Consider the following 18,147-nt stretch of genomic DNA (forward strand, 5'->3'; position numbering starts at 1 on the left):
GAAACACACACCGTTAACATTGCAATGAGGACATGATGAAGCGCAGGAATGAAACACCCATCGATTGGTCATTTCTACCGTGCACTGACGTACCTTTGTCCCCACGTGGCGCGATACGCGGAACTCGTTTATTCCGCCAACGCGCATCGAAAGAGCTACAACCCCAGGCGCCTTGCGTACTCTCTGTGCTGTTTGTCTGTGTGGTGGTGTGGTGGTGGTGCAAACCGATGATAACCGAGCGAGAAGCCTTCATCGCCAACCGACTAACCCGCCCGAAGCCAATCCAGGTGTGTAGAGGTGCGATGGCGCGGGCTCTCTCCGGTGGTGATGCTTTCCGTACCTTCGCGGGTTCGCTCTTCGGTAGCGCACTTTCAGTGCGGTTTTAGTTGCTACAGTGTCGAGATCGTAGCGGTGGTTTCGTCGTGCGTTCGTTTATTTTTCTACTTCGTGTCTTTTTTTTTCGCTCGCGTACCCGTCACCCCGTGGTCTTGGTCGTCGTTGTAAGGTGGTTATACCCAAGCGTTCCTGGAGTTCTTTGTTTTGTCCCGCAGTCGTTTACCTCGGTGGCACGGGTTGCTAAGGAACTTTTCGATGTAATCCAGCGATGCTGAAATAGAATTGCTTCTGTTTTTTGCGGCCGAGCAACCCAAGCATCCAAGGTGACAGCAATAGTTCATAGCCTTCCGTTTCGTTCGACTACACTCATCAATCTAGCCTTGGAATATCCATCGATTGTGCCGTTTTATTTTGGACGTGTCGCGGTGTATTATTATTTTGTTGTGGTTTTATTTTTCTCCCTTTCCGTTCTCGTTTATTTTTCTCTCTTCACTGCCGGCCGTGCGTGATCGATTTCACCTGGTTTCAAACTCGAGGTTGCGGTTTTGGGCCCACTACCGCCCGAAAACATCGCCCAGAAAACCGCTCAGAGGAGAAAAAGAAAATATGCTTGGCCTACTAAGGAGAAGATTTGACATAACTAATTTTTGCTTTGTGCTTAATCAATAGATTGTTGTAAGTGGATCGGAGTGCATGCGAGACAAAACAAAATCAATAGTGAAACGTGAAAAAAAAACTTGCATCCAAGAAGAGTCCTAACTGTGGACGACGGAAAACATTTGGTCGATAAAATGTTTTTGCAAGTAATATCGGGAGGGTAAAAAAACTCGTACGTTGGAAACACGTTGAAGCACACAGTTGAATCGTCTGTTTGTTAGATACTAAGCGTCTCGATGCCAAAATGAAAACAAGATGTGAGACAATAAATAAATAAATGAATAACGCGACTACGCGCGACTGGAAAGTGCGGAGTGTGTTGTCCATACGTCAAGTCAGTTGCAACTAATGCTTACGCTCATTGGTCCAAACAAACCGCCACGAACGAAGTCAGTCAGTCGGGCAGAAGTGTAGTGCAATTATTGGCCGATGGAGTGTAGTAATATGAACGTGATCCGTATCTGCAATGACACACAGCCAGTTATGAAAACAATGTTAGCGCCCTGGTCACGGAATGAGGCAGAAGAATTCGCCGTGACAGTCCCACCGTAATGGACGGTAGAATCCGAATTTGCTTCTTATCATCGCGGCTCGTTGTGGGGTGAATCGTCCCAAGCAGCAATATAATGGATTGCTGATGTTATCATTTTCAAGACCGCTGATGCTGCTGCTGCTTCTGTTGCTGTTGACGAATGTTGCACGTTTTTCATGGTGCGCTACGATCGTGTGAATCACATGGGATTATGACGGCGCGCCGATGGCAGTGACGCCAGATAACGAGTGAGTCTCAAAAGTGAATTCGAGGCTGAAATCGAAATCAATTGATGTATTAATTGGTAGCATAATTGGATTTGTACCCATCAGGTTGAAAGTCTGATGTAGATATGATGAGATAATGAATACACGATTCAAGCGTCCGACGCGAAAAAGCTAACAGTTTTTACCGTATATTCATATTTCTGCGAACAAGCGCAAAATGTTGACAAAACAAATAAATCAATCGTGGCAAATTGTAAAACGAGATGCTAGATGCTGCAACTAATTAGGCGTTGTTTACCAAGCTGTGATTTTCTGTTTACAATACACGCTCGGTGCATCCGCGCTGTTATGCGCTAGACGATGTTATGAGACGAATCGTTTGGAATTCAGCGATTCCAGAGTGTCAGAATAACTCTTGAGTCAAGTTTTTCCATTTGATTAGATCTGGGAGAAGACCTGAACACTTGCTTCTTATTCTTCTGTTCGCTCTTTAATCAATCAAGCGCGGATCAACAAGGAAACCAAAGCTGAGCGAGATGTCAGAGTAGCCCAATGATATGAAAACTCGACGATTATTTTCCTACAAAAGCAACACATATGTTCTTCGTATCATATATACTATGAAACGTAACATTTAAATAACTGAAAATTATATAACTTTCAACAAAAAGTATTTTTCTGTTTGTATCGCTTTCAAGGAACGAACTTCATTCCACCGAAAATTGATTTTTTAATATGAATACTTTCAAACATTTCCATTTTCTTACTAGCTGACCCGATGAACTTCGTCCCGCCCAAAATAGATTTTTTGATTTGCATACTTTCAAACAACCACGTTTTCTTACTAAGTGAACGTTAATGAGTCCAATCCCTGAACTCTTCATTGATTGATTACCCTTTGACCCTTTACAATTTCCTTTTACTATAAATTGTCTAGTACTTCTACAAAAAATCGTAATATAAAATTATTTTCAGACACAATTCTCGTTCTTATAATATACAATAATAAGATAAAATTATAATATAAAATTATAATATAAAATTATTTTCAGACACAATTCTCGTTCAAGATTCTTCAAGCATTTGGAAATAACATGTTTCTCTGTTGCATGGAATACATGTTTGATACAGGGAATATTACAAAATAAAGACAGCTCAAATCGGACCATTCCTTCCTCGGGTTTAGGGCACACCAACACATTTGGCCTTCCATTTTTGTTTATATAGATAGAAGTTATAGGAATGCGTTATTCCGTCTGAAAACCTTTTTCAACTTTCGAACAAAAACCAATTTCGTTAGCGCCAACATCAAATGGACTGACAACGCTTAGCTAATTGTAGAACATATGGGAATTCAATTTTCCGACTCAAATTGAACCATTCCTTCCTCGGGTTTTGCGCTTACCAACACATTTGGCCTTTCATTTTTATTTATAGACTAGCTGACCCGGCAAACTTCGTCCCGCCCAAAATTTGTTTTTCGTTATCAATACCTTCAAACATTCACGTTTTCTTACTATGAGCAAGTTCATGGGTCCAATCGCAGAACTGTTCACTGATTGATCTTCTATTCGACTCCGTTGAATTTACCTTTTACTATAAAATTCCTAGTATTTCTAACAAAACTCATCATTATAATATCAGATTATTTTCAGACACAATTCTCGTTCAAGATTTTTCAACCACTTGCAAATAACATGTTTCTCCGTTACACGGAATAAATGTTTTATACAGAAAATATGATAGATTAAAGACAGCCCTAAATCGGACAATTCCTTCGTCGAGTTCCGCTCTTATCAACACATCCTGCGATCCTTTTTTTTTTTGGTATAGATAGAAGAAGATATAGGAGTGCGTTTCGTCACATTAAAATCCATTTCCAGTTTCGAACAAAGATCAATTTTGCTAGCGCAAACATCAAATGGATTAACAGCACTTGTCACTATGTAATTGTAGAACATATGGGAATTCAATTTTCCGAATTTTCCCTTTTTCCTTCAGAGTTTTTCGAAAATTTTCTATTGTCATGTTTAGTTGGAATATTTTTGGTTGAAATATGTGTAATATTTTTATGGGACCCCCTCTCCATTCCAGAGGAGGGGTGTCATACCATTATAAAAACATTTCTCATACCCAAAAACCCTCACATCCCAAATTGTGCTTGATTAGTTCTCGAGTTATGCAAAAGTTTGTGTTTCATTTGTTTGGCAGCCCCCTTAGAGAGGGGGGTGGAGAGTCTAACCATCATAGAAACATTTATTGCACCCTAAAATTTCAATATGCGTAATTTGGTTTCATATGCTTTATGAATTCTCTTGTAATACAGAAATTTGTGTTTCATTTGTATGGCAGCCTCTCTAAGAGGGGGGGGGCTCTCATTTGTATGGCAGAGGGGGGAGGGGTCTCAAACTATCACGAACACCTACATGCCAATTTTCATGTTGATCGGTTCTGTAGTTTCCGAGTCTATAAGAATCAGACAGACAGACAGACAGAAATCCATTTTTATATATATATAGATATATAGATATAAGATATGGAAATGCGTTATTTCGCCTGAAAATCCATTTCCACTTACGAACAAAGATCAATTTCGATAGCGCAAATATCGAATGGACTAACAACACTTATTATGAAGTAATTTTCGAACATGTGGGAATTCAATTCTCCGAATTTTCTGATCTTCCTTCAGGATTTTCCGATTTTGCTCTCCACTATATTGATCTACAGGAAGAGACGAATACAACAAAATAAAGAAGGCTAAAATCGGACCATCCCTTCTTCGGGTTTTCCGCTTACCAACAGATTTTGCCTTACATTTTTATTTATATAGATTAGGCGAACGTTCGTGAGTTTAATCGCAGAACTCTTCATTGATTGATTACCCTTTGACCCTCTACAATTTCCTTCTACTTTAAATTTCCTAGTACTTTTACCAAAACTCGTCATTATATTATAAAATTACTAGCTGACCCGAAAACGTTGTTCTGCCACATAAATTATTTCTAGTTTCGTCGTTGTCATTCAATGGAGGAGTATTCGCACCGATATTCTGAATTTGAAATACAGCCATATTGCTTAGTTTATTTATGGACTTGTAAATGTATTTATTGCTCTTCACCGAATTGCAGAACTCAACATTAATATGAGCATTGAATGTTTTGCTGAACTGTGTCGAATATTGTACTACACAATGATTTTGTATGTGTTGATATATTGGATATCCGCCTACGCTTGTGAAATCTTAAGGAAGTTTGAGATCACCGCATGGGCCATGAACCTTGCATGTGGTAACCATATCACCCTTATGCCAGAAATTGTCTGATTTGAAACTCGTTCGAATCTCAAAGTCGATTGAACTCGACTTTTGCATTATGAAATCCGTTCGACTCAAATTCAATCGTCTGATGAAAATGTAACAACCTTGCCTTGACGCAAATTAAACAAATTAAAAATTCATCCGCATCCGCTCTATCAGAGTAGCAGACCAAAAGCAATTTTAAATAATTGTAGTTTTGAATGAATAATTATTACTTAATGTTGTTTTAATATTTAGAAGACATTGTCCTGGCTCAAAAATAACTATTTTTCTATAAATTTGCTTGCATTTTCGCCAAAACTTTATCTATAATAAAAATACTTTATCAGACATTGTTTCCGTTTCGTATTCTATGTATTACTCTTTTACATAGAATACATATTTGATACGGTAGAGTTAATTTTAATTTATAATTTTTGTTTCGAAAGGGTGTTCATTCCACCTGAAAATTCATTACCATTTTCCCGAATACATATGATATATATGAACAATGCTGTGTCGCTGTTGCTCATGATAGCGTCTCGCAAGTGAATGTATTTCTTCATACGCCGCTTCTGTTGATAGTGTTATAGGAATCGCAGTCGTTCGTTCTCTACCTTTGGGCACATGTGAACCATGAATTGAGGGCTGAGCTCACGCTATAATCATTTGATACACATACAAATCCATCTAACGCACTCTCTTGTTTGTTTCGTCTCCTTCAACCACATGTTCATAAATATTAATTTGAAATGAGTAATGATGTTTATAGTGAATGATAAACCTGTGGCAGGATCCTCAGTTTATCACTCAGAATACATTCAAGGCGTGTTGTTTGACATAAAAATCTCAATAAAAATGACGCAAGTAATACTATGTTGAGATGGCGAACGTTAGGAACGTTAAGAACGTTAGTAGCATTGAAGAATAAAATGTAGAGCTTGTTATGAACGGTGTGTGTCGACGATTGTCTCCAGATCATTGTTCCATCCTCGAATCAAAATTTCTCGCGTCGCTGTGCAGTCGCCTTCCATGCTTCTACCAACATCTCCAACAACATGTGCATGGAATCTTCACACACGCTCTCCAGTTGGTCTTTAATCAGGACTGATGACATTATGTGATTGTCATTTTGCAATCTGAGCATGTGCGATTTAATGAATTTCAATAATTAATTTTGCTCATTCAATAAACCTTCCAACTCGTTGGAGGTGCGTCATGCTTTAGGCGATTTAAGGTTACTCGTGCATGTGTGGATGAAATTTAGATGAAGCGGACGTAGCGCCATTTGTCATTCAACAACGTGAATAAATTCGTGTTGTTTCAAAAACGAAGGGTGGATAAATTTATTAGTTAGGTATTGTTTATAGAAAATAGTAAAATCACAATTAAGGAGGAGTTCGACCACGAATATCGTTACACGAGATTTTTATATACATGGTCTTTTCGATTAAACACTCACGCAAAAAAACCGAATAGCTCTTTATGACAAAAATTTTTCACTCCGTCGATGGTATGAGGCAGTCGAATCTGAAAGAATTTGAATATATATATATATATATATATATATATATATATAAGAACATATATATATATATATATATATATATATATATATATATATATATATATATATATATATATATATATATATATATATATATATATAAGAACATAGATAAATTTTCAGACAAATTCTCGTTCAGGATTTTTCAATTACTTACAAATAACATGTTTCACCGTCACATGGAATAGATGTTTGATACAGAAAATATAATGAAAGAAAGACAGCTCAAATCGGACAATTTCCTTCCTCGAGTTTTGCGCTTGCCCACACATTGGGCGATCCATTTTTATTTAAATAGCTAGAAGGTTTAGAAGTGCGTTTTGACGTAGGACTACGTCTTTCATTTCTATACCGGGGTGTAAAATCAAAGTTTCGAAACCGAAAGCGTTACGCCGGAGACCGAGATTTTGAGCGTTAATAGCTCCTGAACAACTGAACGAAATGGTATGATAAACACTTCATTCGAAAGATAAAATGTCTACGCGTTATATACTTGTTACTTTTTTATCCAAAAGCTTGTTTCAATAGCCTTAAAATTGTTCTTGAAACAGGCTATTGAAATCACCAATCGGTATATAAGCGAGCGCCGCTCGGAAATCCACTCAGTTCTAATTGAACAGCGATTGGAGCATGTTGTCGCTGTTGTGGTGAAGCTCTTCGTTTATCATGAAAGCGCGGATGAACGGTGTCACCAAGAGCCTGTTTGTGCACCCTAGGCCAGAAGGGAATCCATTAGGAGGAGAGTGATGCCACAAACGGTTCCCCGGGAAGACATCGCTACACACACATACACGCGCGGAATTCTTTCCGTTCGGATGCCATTCAGCATCGAGAAAGTTCCGGAAAGATCTAATCATTTCTGGAAAATAATCTGCCAGTTCCCCTGGGAGTTTAAAAATACATTCATGTGAAAGAGTTTATAGGTTACGTCTTCCTTCGGAGCGGAAGTAAAAGAAGTTGGCCCGGCTCATGAGTTGTTGAGTCTGATAGGTAGGAACAGGTGGAGTCGCCTCCCTGATGTCGGTGATTGGCACTAAAGTGGCGGAAATAGGCCGACGAAAAATAAGCGAAGATAAAAAAAAAAAAAAAAAAGAGTTTATTTTAATGTTTTCTAACCATGTAACACAGCGATCAAATTCATTTGATTTTGTAGTTGTTCAACCAAGTGTAATTAGCAGGAAAGTTTCTGAAGATTATTCTTCCCCATCAGTAGGATATTTACGTATCCAATATTGTATGCGCACGCAATCGATTATTGCTCAGTCGCCGAAAGTTTCGAGCTCAGAGAGTTCATTCCCCTCTAGTTTGCCTTCCAAATTGCCATCGTAAACCACACCTTCTCTCGATTCAATCACACACAAAAATCATACTTAAGCGATAATGCGTAATCGCATGGTGGTGGTGATACGCATTCATTTTTCGTGAGGACATCGACAAGACAACCCAGCAAACATTAAGTCGTATGAATAGCTATAATTGGAGGCGATATACATACAACCAAGACACATTTGTATGATATATGATGCAGATAACTAGCATATACACACAAAAGTGGAGGCGATATACGTATATGCCATATTTTGTACGCATATAAAGCCGTATATAGCGATATGCGATGCTTTTTAGACTGATATGCGATTTGATACGACAACGTTACCACTCAATCCATCGATGACATGGAAAATCGTGTTTTAGCATTTTATGCGATTTTAGATATATATGATCGATATTTTGATTGATATTTTATGCGATTGTGATTTGATACGAAATTATATGTGACTTATCATGTGCAAAGTTATACGATTTAATGTTTGCTGGGAACATCGTTGCCTAACGTGCTGGAGAAGGTGGACGGCGAAGGATCGACACATACACGCGCAGAATTCTTTCCGTTTGGATGCCATTCAGCATCGAGAAAGTTCCGGAAAGATCTAATCATTGCTGGAAAATAATCTGCCAGTTCCTCTGGGAATTTAAAAATACATTCATGTGAAAGAGTTTATTTTAATGTTTTCTATCCATGTAACACTGTGACCAAATATGTTTCAATCAAGTGCTATTAACAGGTGGTTATCGAATTAGTATTAACCACTGGTGGGCTTCCAGTATCGAGGAAAATGTGGAAATATCTAATCGTTGCTGAAAAATAATCTGCCAGTTCCCCTTGGAATTGAAAATTACATTCAAGCGAAAGAGTTTATTTTAATGTTTTCTATCCATAAAATATCCATATAATACATTTGGTTTTGTGATTTGTCAATCAAGTGCAGTTAGCAAGAAAGCTTCTGAAGATTATTTTTCAGAACAAGGTTTTGTTATCCTATATTGGATGCATAAAACCTTGTACCTCCAACGTAACGCTCTCGTTTTCGAAGTCCCCCAAATATTCATTTATTCATTCATTCAGAATGGAGTTTGATTCAACTTCAAACAAATGATCTCTAAATCAACGATAGTCCTACGTCACCCTTGCGGTTATACCATAGATATAACCCACTTCCTATTTTTTTTTTCTTGAAAACCCATATCCACTTTCGAACAAAGATCAATTTCGTCAGCGTAAACCATAAATGGGCTAACAACGCTTATCACGATGTAATTGTAGGACATATAGGATTTCAATTTTCCGAATTTGCCCATTTTTCTTCACAATTTTCCGAAAACTTTCAATTGTCATGTTTGGTTGACATATGTATTGCATTGGTATTGCAGTCTATCCAGTCAATGTCTTTTCGTCAATAATATCAATGAGAGACATTTAAGGCTATAAGAGGCATAATGAAATTAGGTTCAAGATGGCAACAGATTTTCAAACAAAACGGTGTACAGGTAAACTTCGATATAACGTACATTTCACTTTCAAAATTGTACGTTGTATCGAATTTTACGTTATATTGAGTCATAATAAAGAACTCAGAAACATAGCTTGTATTACTTTATTGTGTTGCTGTTTGGGTAAGGTTGATGAATAAATTCAACTAAAAGACGAAGCTAGCCTTTCTCATGATGTTTTCCTTTGCACTGTTGATGAAAGCTTGATTCATTTAGAATCCAAAATCACAAAACCAGTTGTATTTCGGGATTGACTTAAGGTACAAAACTTGTTTTAGCATCATAATACAGATAATTCATTGTTCTATCAGAAAAAAAATATTGTAAAAAAAATTCCTTTACACTTTGGAAATGTGTACGTTATATCGAGGTAAAATGTACGTTATATCGAGTGACGTTATATCGAGGGTACGTTATAACGAGGGTACGTTATATCGAAGTTTCCCTGTATATTTATTATGCTAACCTAAGTCTTGATGCATCAACCTAATATCATACACACGATTTTCTGAATGTAAAATACAAAGTAAGTGTTCTATTAAGCAGATGAATCTAAGCCATACATTTATAAAAAATTCTCGAGGAAGTTATAAATAAACGTTTTAATTATACATACAATTTCAAATGAGTAAAAACCAATTGTCAACACCATCTGTCCGATCTTGACCAATTTGTGCATTAATATTCTTCGTCAAAAATATGAAACAAACGCACAAAGGTGGATCAGTTTCCCATAATTGAATATAATTATATTGTGTGACTTCTATTTATTGCACACTTCCCCCTTTTTATAAGCATCAACCGACGACGGTGTTTGGCTATATAATTCAGATTCGAATAAGGAAGCAGCACCAATGTGTGGCCAGCACACATCCAATTATTCTTGGCCTGTCATGTTTCGGAAAAAAAATGTTTGTTATTACATTAGAATTGTTTATTCTCGTGGTTAAATATGATATTGATCAAATGCTGTGAAAATCTATTTTTCCAGCATGGTAAAGAGTTCAGACACGCATTCGAGAAAATGTAGAAAAATTATCAACCTGACAAAACACTAAAAATATAACCAGACCTCCACGGCCTTTTTCAAGACTAGAGACGAATACCCTTTGTAATTTGAATCCTCTTTAATACAAAATAATCAATCGAATTTCGCCTGCGAATGAGGGATCTCGATAGTAGCGGACCCGAAAAAGAACCTGGAACTTTGAAGAACCGGAGCAGAGGGTCCGAGGATACGAATAATTCTAGCAAATAAAATTTAAATTTGGAACTTTAATGTTGGTTGCTTCATGAAACTCCATATCAATGTCCGATCGTGTATTTTGAAAAATTTAGCACAATGGTAGGTGTAAAATTGTATACTATAGCCGTTGTGTTAACCCTTTCCCGTACAACATAGAGTCTCATTACATATGGTACATATAGTATTAGGTATTGTTAGTCCAATCAAAATTCGCATTGGGTTGAATAAACAATCAGAAAGTAAAAATTATAGAAGAAAATTACCTTTCCCATTTCAAATATATTTTCGCTATATTAAAGTAACATGTTTTTACTGATAAGAAAAATTGATAATTGTGTTCGGTATTAATAATTATCTTATATTAAATTGGTGATTTTTTTTTCTTTATTTCATCAATACATATCACAAGAGGCTTCTCGTCTAGGATTATAGAGGGCGGTTCTCATAATATCTCGTTCCACTTCGGTATCCTTTATCTGATACGAGCCATCCAACGACTCTTTATCACCCTTCTGTCATCATCACCCGTTAAACACTGGTGGAATGAACAAATACCCAACAACCAAACAAAACGGCCCTTTTCAGGTCCACCTAATCATTATAAAAGAGTTTAACGATGTAATTATCCAAAATCAACAGATAACCTAACGGAATCCTACGTCAATTATGCGGTCGTGTCTCGGACACAATCCTCCTGTGACTTTTTTAGTTCAATTGAAATTCGCGGAATGTAAATTCGTGTTACGTTGCTATGAATCGAAAACAGTAATACATTTTGAAGTGGAGTAACACATTTTCATTTATTATTATAGAGACTTTAAAATACAAAGTTCATTCGTCTAATCCCGTTTAAACCCACGAACGATCGCTTAGTTGGAAATATGAATGTTCAAATATATTCATCTAAAAGAAATTTGTTTGGGCGGGACGAAATTCGCCGGTTCAAATAGTATTTTTTTTTTAGCTTACGTGTCCCATTTTCAATCACGAACTATTTGGTTGAGGGTGGTTGTAAAAGCTGTTATCCATGGTTGTTGTGCAAAGAAAAACATGAATAAACTCCTAATCACAGTGAATCCAGATTCTTACTTCACCCACTAACAACTATCCCTCCCATGATAATCGCTAGGGAACCACGCTATAGAGGCCCTTCTGGCCTTCGTACTAACATTACTAACATTCCTTCCCTTCCCCTGATGACTGTAAGGACGTGGCCAGCGTCGTTATTGACGATTTAAAGCTCGATGCACCGAAACTTGCACAATGAGAATGATTTGCGACTCTCAAGCGTGTGTTCGATGTGTTCTTTGTTCAATTTCGCTGGTTCATGTCAATCACGGAGAGCAACTACGAAGTGTATAGTCTACCCAAGCTCAAGCTCAAACTCAAGCTCTTTAATAGTTTCTAATGACTTTGTTCTGGCATCAAGCTACGGAAACTAACATTGCATTCAGAACACCTTCTCGTAGTACAAGTTCAAGATTACCACTTCAAGTAGAACTCGTGCTCTAAAAAATTCGTCATAAAATTTTGCAATGATGCTTCTTCGGAACCGTGTGCATCCTTCGGAGGTTTCAGTTCACATTTTGAACCCTTCCGCTGATAGTTCTTGCGGATTTCTGCCACACGGATTTCTAGTGTGCATCGTTGCAGAGAGAATTATTGCATTTTTCTGGTGATTACTACTGAACAGGTTTGCATTCACGGCTGAACGAATAGTTTTGTTTTATTGTTGCCGCTTTAGCGTTTAGATTTTTGGCAAACGTCAGGCTTCTAAGGTGGTGCAATGTTTTGCTTGAACTTTTTTTCACTGTAGGAGTTTCGTGTGCTTTTCGCTTTTATCGTTGCTAAATCCTAGACTATTAAATCAATTCAATTAGTCGGAATGAATTTTCATGAATGAGCCGGCTCGTAAAAAACAAATAGTGCATTGCATTAAGGGCTTCTATCCGTTTCGTCTATAGAGCAGAAAAGTCACTCAGAATAATGCATACAAGAATGGTACGAATTTAAAATTAGTAAATTGGCATGAAATATATTTAATGCAGTTTCACAGTTTTTTGAAGTCGACAAATTTTGCAGCTCGGAATTGAGCCAACAAATTTTGATGGAGTAGAAGACATTGGATAATTAAAAGACTCATTCATAATATCAGACAACATAAAAAATCCCGGTCGGGAAGTTGTGAGACATATGAACATGTGATGAAAGATTCAATCCTTCGGCAAACCGATCGTTCGAGCTGAGCTGTTCAAATTGTGCATAAGGATATCGATGTATTGGTCAGCATTCATTTTACCATCGATCTGAACCAGGTTTCCAACCGGACCAAGCAAAACACACCCAGACTATGATGTTGCCGCCACCGTGTTTCACTGTGTTCTGAACGTTGTTGTTAAGCAGCTTCTCTCCTTGCTTAATCCATACTCTGGGTCGATGTTTCGTTCCGAAAAGCTCAAATTTGATTTCGTCTGACCACAGCACCTTTTTCCAGAACGAGATTGGCTTGTGGGCGTATTTATTGGCGAACTCCATACGTTTGATCTGGTTGACCTCACGGATTAACGGTAGCCAAGACGCAAACTTGCTCCTTAATCTTTGCTGTTGCAGTCCCAATCGCACTGTTCATTATGATATGTTCAATAGTAAGCTTTTTTCATAGTTCTACTTGTAGCTCTTGGGTTTTTTCGCACTTCTTCAACGATTCTGGTACATTCCGGTCCGTCGTCAAGCGTTTGTGTCAACGTCCTACCCGGTCGCAAAACGGTACCAAGCTCTTGGTACTTCCTCCAAAGCTTCTGAATCGCACCAATACTTACGTTGTACTTGGTCGCTATGTTACAAAAAGATACAGCATCTTATCTGCTCTCCTATTAGTTTCTGCACAGAAATTTCGATTTTCAAGAAAATCATCAGCAAGAAAAAACTTATAACAATTCACGAACCGTATTCAGAATCAACAAACTCAATCTGACTTTAGAGAATAATGTAACCCAAACACCGAAAGCGTACAGAAATGTCATTGATATCAGTAATGACGCACCATCTCCAGCTGAAAACGAAAACTGTTCAACTGTATTCTTTTTTGTGCCACATTCAGGATGACCGTTTCTACAGCATTATTCATTTGTTCGCAAATAAGATTAAATCTAGTACAACCAATGTACGAATCTTACTGCAATCCAAAAACAATATCTATGGTGATAACTGACATCTTACTTATGTGAAAAGAACGATTCAAGAACAAAGAGAGTAAAATTTAAACAGTGTATTCTTCATTATTACCTGTACTGTGTATTTCCATATCATTATCATTCTAGATCAACATGTCTAAAGGCTCTATCTTCTTTGATCGATTCTCTTAATCTACATTCTCTTTCATTAATAACTCAGCAGTAACAGGATTTGCTGATGTGTTCGACGACAAGGAGTGTGAAAGGGGATCTCGTTTATCAAACTACATGGCAAAACCGGAGTAAAATCTCTCTGATAGATCAATGAAGATAGACCCTTTTGACATGTTGATCTAGAACTGAGGGGCTCAAAATGAAAGGGATGTAAGTGACATCATCGATTTCTCTACATCGACTCTCTCTTTTGGTCATAACTTAGCTAAAACCGCATTCCCAGTTGCATTTGACAATGTGGAAGATAGGTCAGAACCTCATCTATCGGATTCTAGAAAATACTCAAATTGGATTCACCAGCTAAGTTATTAACTAAAGAAAAAGTTGATGAAGAGCCCCTGAGCCCCTCAATTATAATCCATATCCTAAGTTAAAATCTGAGAGAGAGGAGCCAGCTCGCTTTTGTTGTGATCACCCTTTTGTCAGCGAGGACCAGTCACGGTGAACCAAGGGGAAGTATTGAAATAAGTAGAAAATTTCAACATGACATTTTTTTGCAAGACATTTTATGTGAAAATAATTTTGACGTCAGACTACATCTTTCATTTCTATACAGGGGTGTAAGTTCAAAGCTTCGAAAACAAGAGTGTTACATTGGAGAAACAAGATTTTGAGCAATAAAACCTCTTCGCCGGTTGAAAGAAATGTAATGATAACCGCTTCATTCGAAAGATAAAATGTCTACGCGTTATATATGTGTTACTTATTGATCCAAAAACTTGTTTCAATAGCTAAAAAAATGCTTTGAAGGCAAGCAATTGAAATCACAAAAATCTGTATATTCGGAATATAAGGTGCAAGCTCGGAAATGCACTCAATTATAATTGTACAGCGGTTAGATCATTTTGGAACAGTTACTGCTGCAAAAAAAACCAAACTTCCCAGCAAACATTAAGTCGTATGAATAGCTATAATTGGAGGCGATATACATACAACCAAGACACATTTGTATGATATATGATGCAGATAACTAGCATATACACACAAAAGTGGAGGCGATATACGTATATGCCATATTTTGTACGCATATAAAGCCGTATATAACGATATGCGATGCTTTTTGGACTGATATGCGATTTGATACGACAACGTTACCACTCAATCCATCGATGACATGGAAAATCGTGTTTTTGCATTTTATGCGATTTTAGATATATATGATCGATATTTTGATTGATATTTTATACGATTGTGATTTGATACGAAATTATATGTGACTTATCATGTGCAAAGTTATACGATTTAATGTTTACTGGGTTGCTACTGTGAAGAAGGCGACCAGCAAGAAGAAAGCTGCTGATACTGCTGGTGTGGCTGCCCGAAAGCAAAAGTCAAACAAATCCTCAAAAATCGCTGCATGCAAGCCAAAAACGCCGAAGCCATAGAAATCAGTAGCTGCTTCGAAAAAAACTACCATAGCCACACATAATGCACAACACGAGAGAAAACAAGATAGTGTTTTCAGCAAATCAAATCCAGTTCTTTTCAGAAAGAGTTTATCAAATACTGCGGTCAAATACATTCTTTTTGTAAATTCTTCGATCAAGTGCGATCAACGTAAGATTACATCTTTCGAGCACTTATTAGGGGTACAATGAATCTTGAGAAAGACAATTCATTCCGGCTCGACACTCACACAAACAATGTTCACTCATCAATGTCACAAAAGGGAAGTGGGTGTTGTGAGGGAGAGCAGAGTGAGCGCTACATTTATGTAGACTGTTTGGAAGCGACAGTGATTTTGTCTATGGGAAATGGTATACAAATTAAATCACACATAAAGGGGAGAAAGAATCTTGACCCTTTTAGTTTTGTGGACAAGACCAATTGGTTCACCTTCACTATCGGTCGATTCGATTGGATCTTCGGTGATACTATTGCCTTGATTAGCGACCTGCATGTCAAATTTAAAATTTGCATATGAATGATCCATCAGTGATGGGCAGGAATATCATGGCAAATATGACGAGAGACTGATAGGATAATTCTCATCTTCATCCGAATCGTGATCACTGCCTGTTAAAATTGCAGACACTGCATCCTTTATAGTCAACCTACTATTATTTCCATCGGACACAAACAAAATTCCATCATAATGCACCTGAGAGAAATCAATGTTGACTCTTTTAATTGGAAGATTAGCACTTATTTTATATATTCCACATACGTTGCATATTCAAATTGCATCGGAGAATATACAATCATCGCCCACATTGCAAAAATCGATTCACTGAGCTTGCAACAATAGATCAACCTGGAACCAATGAAAGAATGAATGAAAGAATGAAAAAACTCGCGAAAACTGAATGAAAGATCGGAAAAAGTCACAAATGAGCCCAAAACACCCATAAATTCACAAAAGATCTCCACCGACAAACAAATCATAAAAAACAGTTTGCTTCTTATTTCGGATATTGTTTTAGTAATCATCGAAATAATTCTTTAGAACAACTATATCGAAATTATCAAAAGTAAATCAAAATATGTTGGAATGGGCCGATGCTGCTGGAACCCATGATGTGGGCTAACCTGGTACATCTTTTAATATTTCCTACATGATCCTTTTTATACTCCCCATATATTTCTGTTAGACGCAGTCCTAAGTCAAAAATCAAATCGGGGATAAAAACGAACAAAAATACTCACAAACAAAGGTTCACGTCAAGTTTGAACACTTTTCTCAGAAATGAATGACAACAACTTGCTTGATTGAAATTGTCAGATTGGAATTTTCTTGATGATGATGCGTAAGAAGAAAAAGAAGAAAACAAACTATCTGTCATTCAGCTGGCTCCTCTCTCTCAGGTTAAAATAATAAACCATTTGTTGGCATCCCTATTAAGCAACCATGGCGCACCGCTGCGCTGTAGAAAAAGGAGGCCATGTCACAACTTTCCCAATGCCGACACATCGCATGCCAACGAACGACCAAACTAAGGATCCTTAAATAGTTGAGCTGAATCCTCCTCCCTCCACCTGCACAAAGTATGAAGCAGAACAACGAAATAAAAACCAACATTGTTCGCCTACTGCTACTGCGTCGTCCGCCATTCGCGTGTCGGGGGCAAAACAAAAAAAAACACAAAATACGTCGACTAAAAATCGAACGCCAACACAGGAGGCTCCGGTTGGAGGTTATTCCTCTTTGTCTTTGCGTTCTCCCCCCAATTAGGGATCATCGAAATGAAATGAAAATACAGAAAAACATTCGCCTCGGCGAGTGTCGTGATGAGCAATCGGAAAAACCACGAAAATAGAAGCGATTGAGGTTTTTGTCCAAGGTCTGTTAACTTTACAAATTCGTATTTCTTCGTCGATTGCGTTTCATTGGCCAACATCAACACCGGATCGGTTTGCTCAAGCGTGACGCGGATAGAGTACATCGCAGCGATAAAACAAAAGCTTTACTTCCTTGCTACCCGAATCGTTCGAAAATAACATCTCTTCGTCGCCGATCATCTGTCGGGGTCCGGTTGTCACGAAAGTAAAATTTCCGCTTTCCACTAGCTCTAGCGTTTTCACCTTTTTCCCATCCTCCGTGGGGTCTCGCGTAATTTTGGAAAATTACAAAACAGGTGACGCATGGCATGACGCGCGCGTCTGCCTGCTCTCTTCTCGCGAATAAATTATTTTATTCATTAATTTCAGCAGTAGCCCCCCGTCCGATGATAGGTTGTCAAACACGAGTTTCACCTGCTTGGCGGTACACACACACACACATACGGCTGGGAGCGCACGATCATGTAAATATCCCGAGATGCAACGTGATGAGAACAATACATCATCCCGGAAGCAGCAACGTGCATAATTATTCCGCAAGCTGGAATGTGCTCAACCTAACCGGCTGTTAGTAGTAACGTAATGTGCGAAAACTTTCACTGGTTATGCTTGCTTCGGGGAGATAGTACAGCCTGCTTTCGATGAGATATGAACTCATCGCGCCTCATCGGCTGGTACATATAAGTAAATATCAGAGGAAGTTACGCTGCGAAAAAATCTTGGGATAGATTTACCAACCGGTTGATTCATTGAAGTAATAAAATTT

General features: G+C 37.8%; 1 protein-coding gene across 6 annotated transcripts in view; it reads left to right on the top strand.

Annotated features, from left to right (window-relative positions):
• Positions 1-363: 363 nt before the first annotated feature.
• The window catches only part of LOC129775213 (bicaudal D-related protein homolog), a 102,238-nt gene continuing 84,454 nt past the window's right edge, over positions 364-18,147 (top strand). For 3 of the 6 annotated variants that reach the window (XM_055779611.1, XM_055779614.1, XM_055779613.1), the window contains exon 1: positions 364-659. The gene's annotated coding sequence lies outside the window, so the exon portion shown is untranslated. The remainder of the gene's footprint in view (positions 660-18,147) is intronic. The other 3 variants (XM_055779612.1, XM_055779615.1, XM_055779616.1) reach the window with 3 other exon arrangements.

The sequence above is a fragment of the Toxorhynchites rutilus genome, chromosome 3 (genome assembly GCF_029784135.1).
Source record: "Toxorhynchites rutilus septentrionalis strain SRP chromosome 3, ASM2978413v1, whole genome shotgun sequence".
NCBI classification, from domain to species: Eukaryota; Metazoa; Arthropoda; class Insecta; order Diptera; family Culicidae; genus Toxorhynchites; species Toxorhynchites rutilus.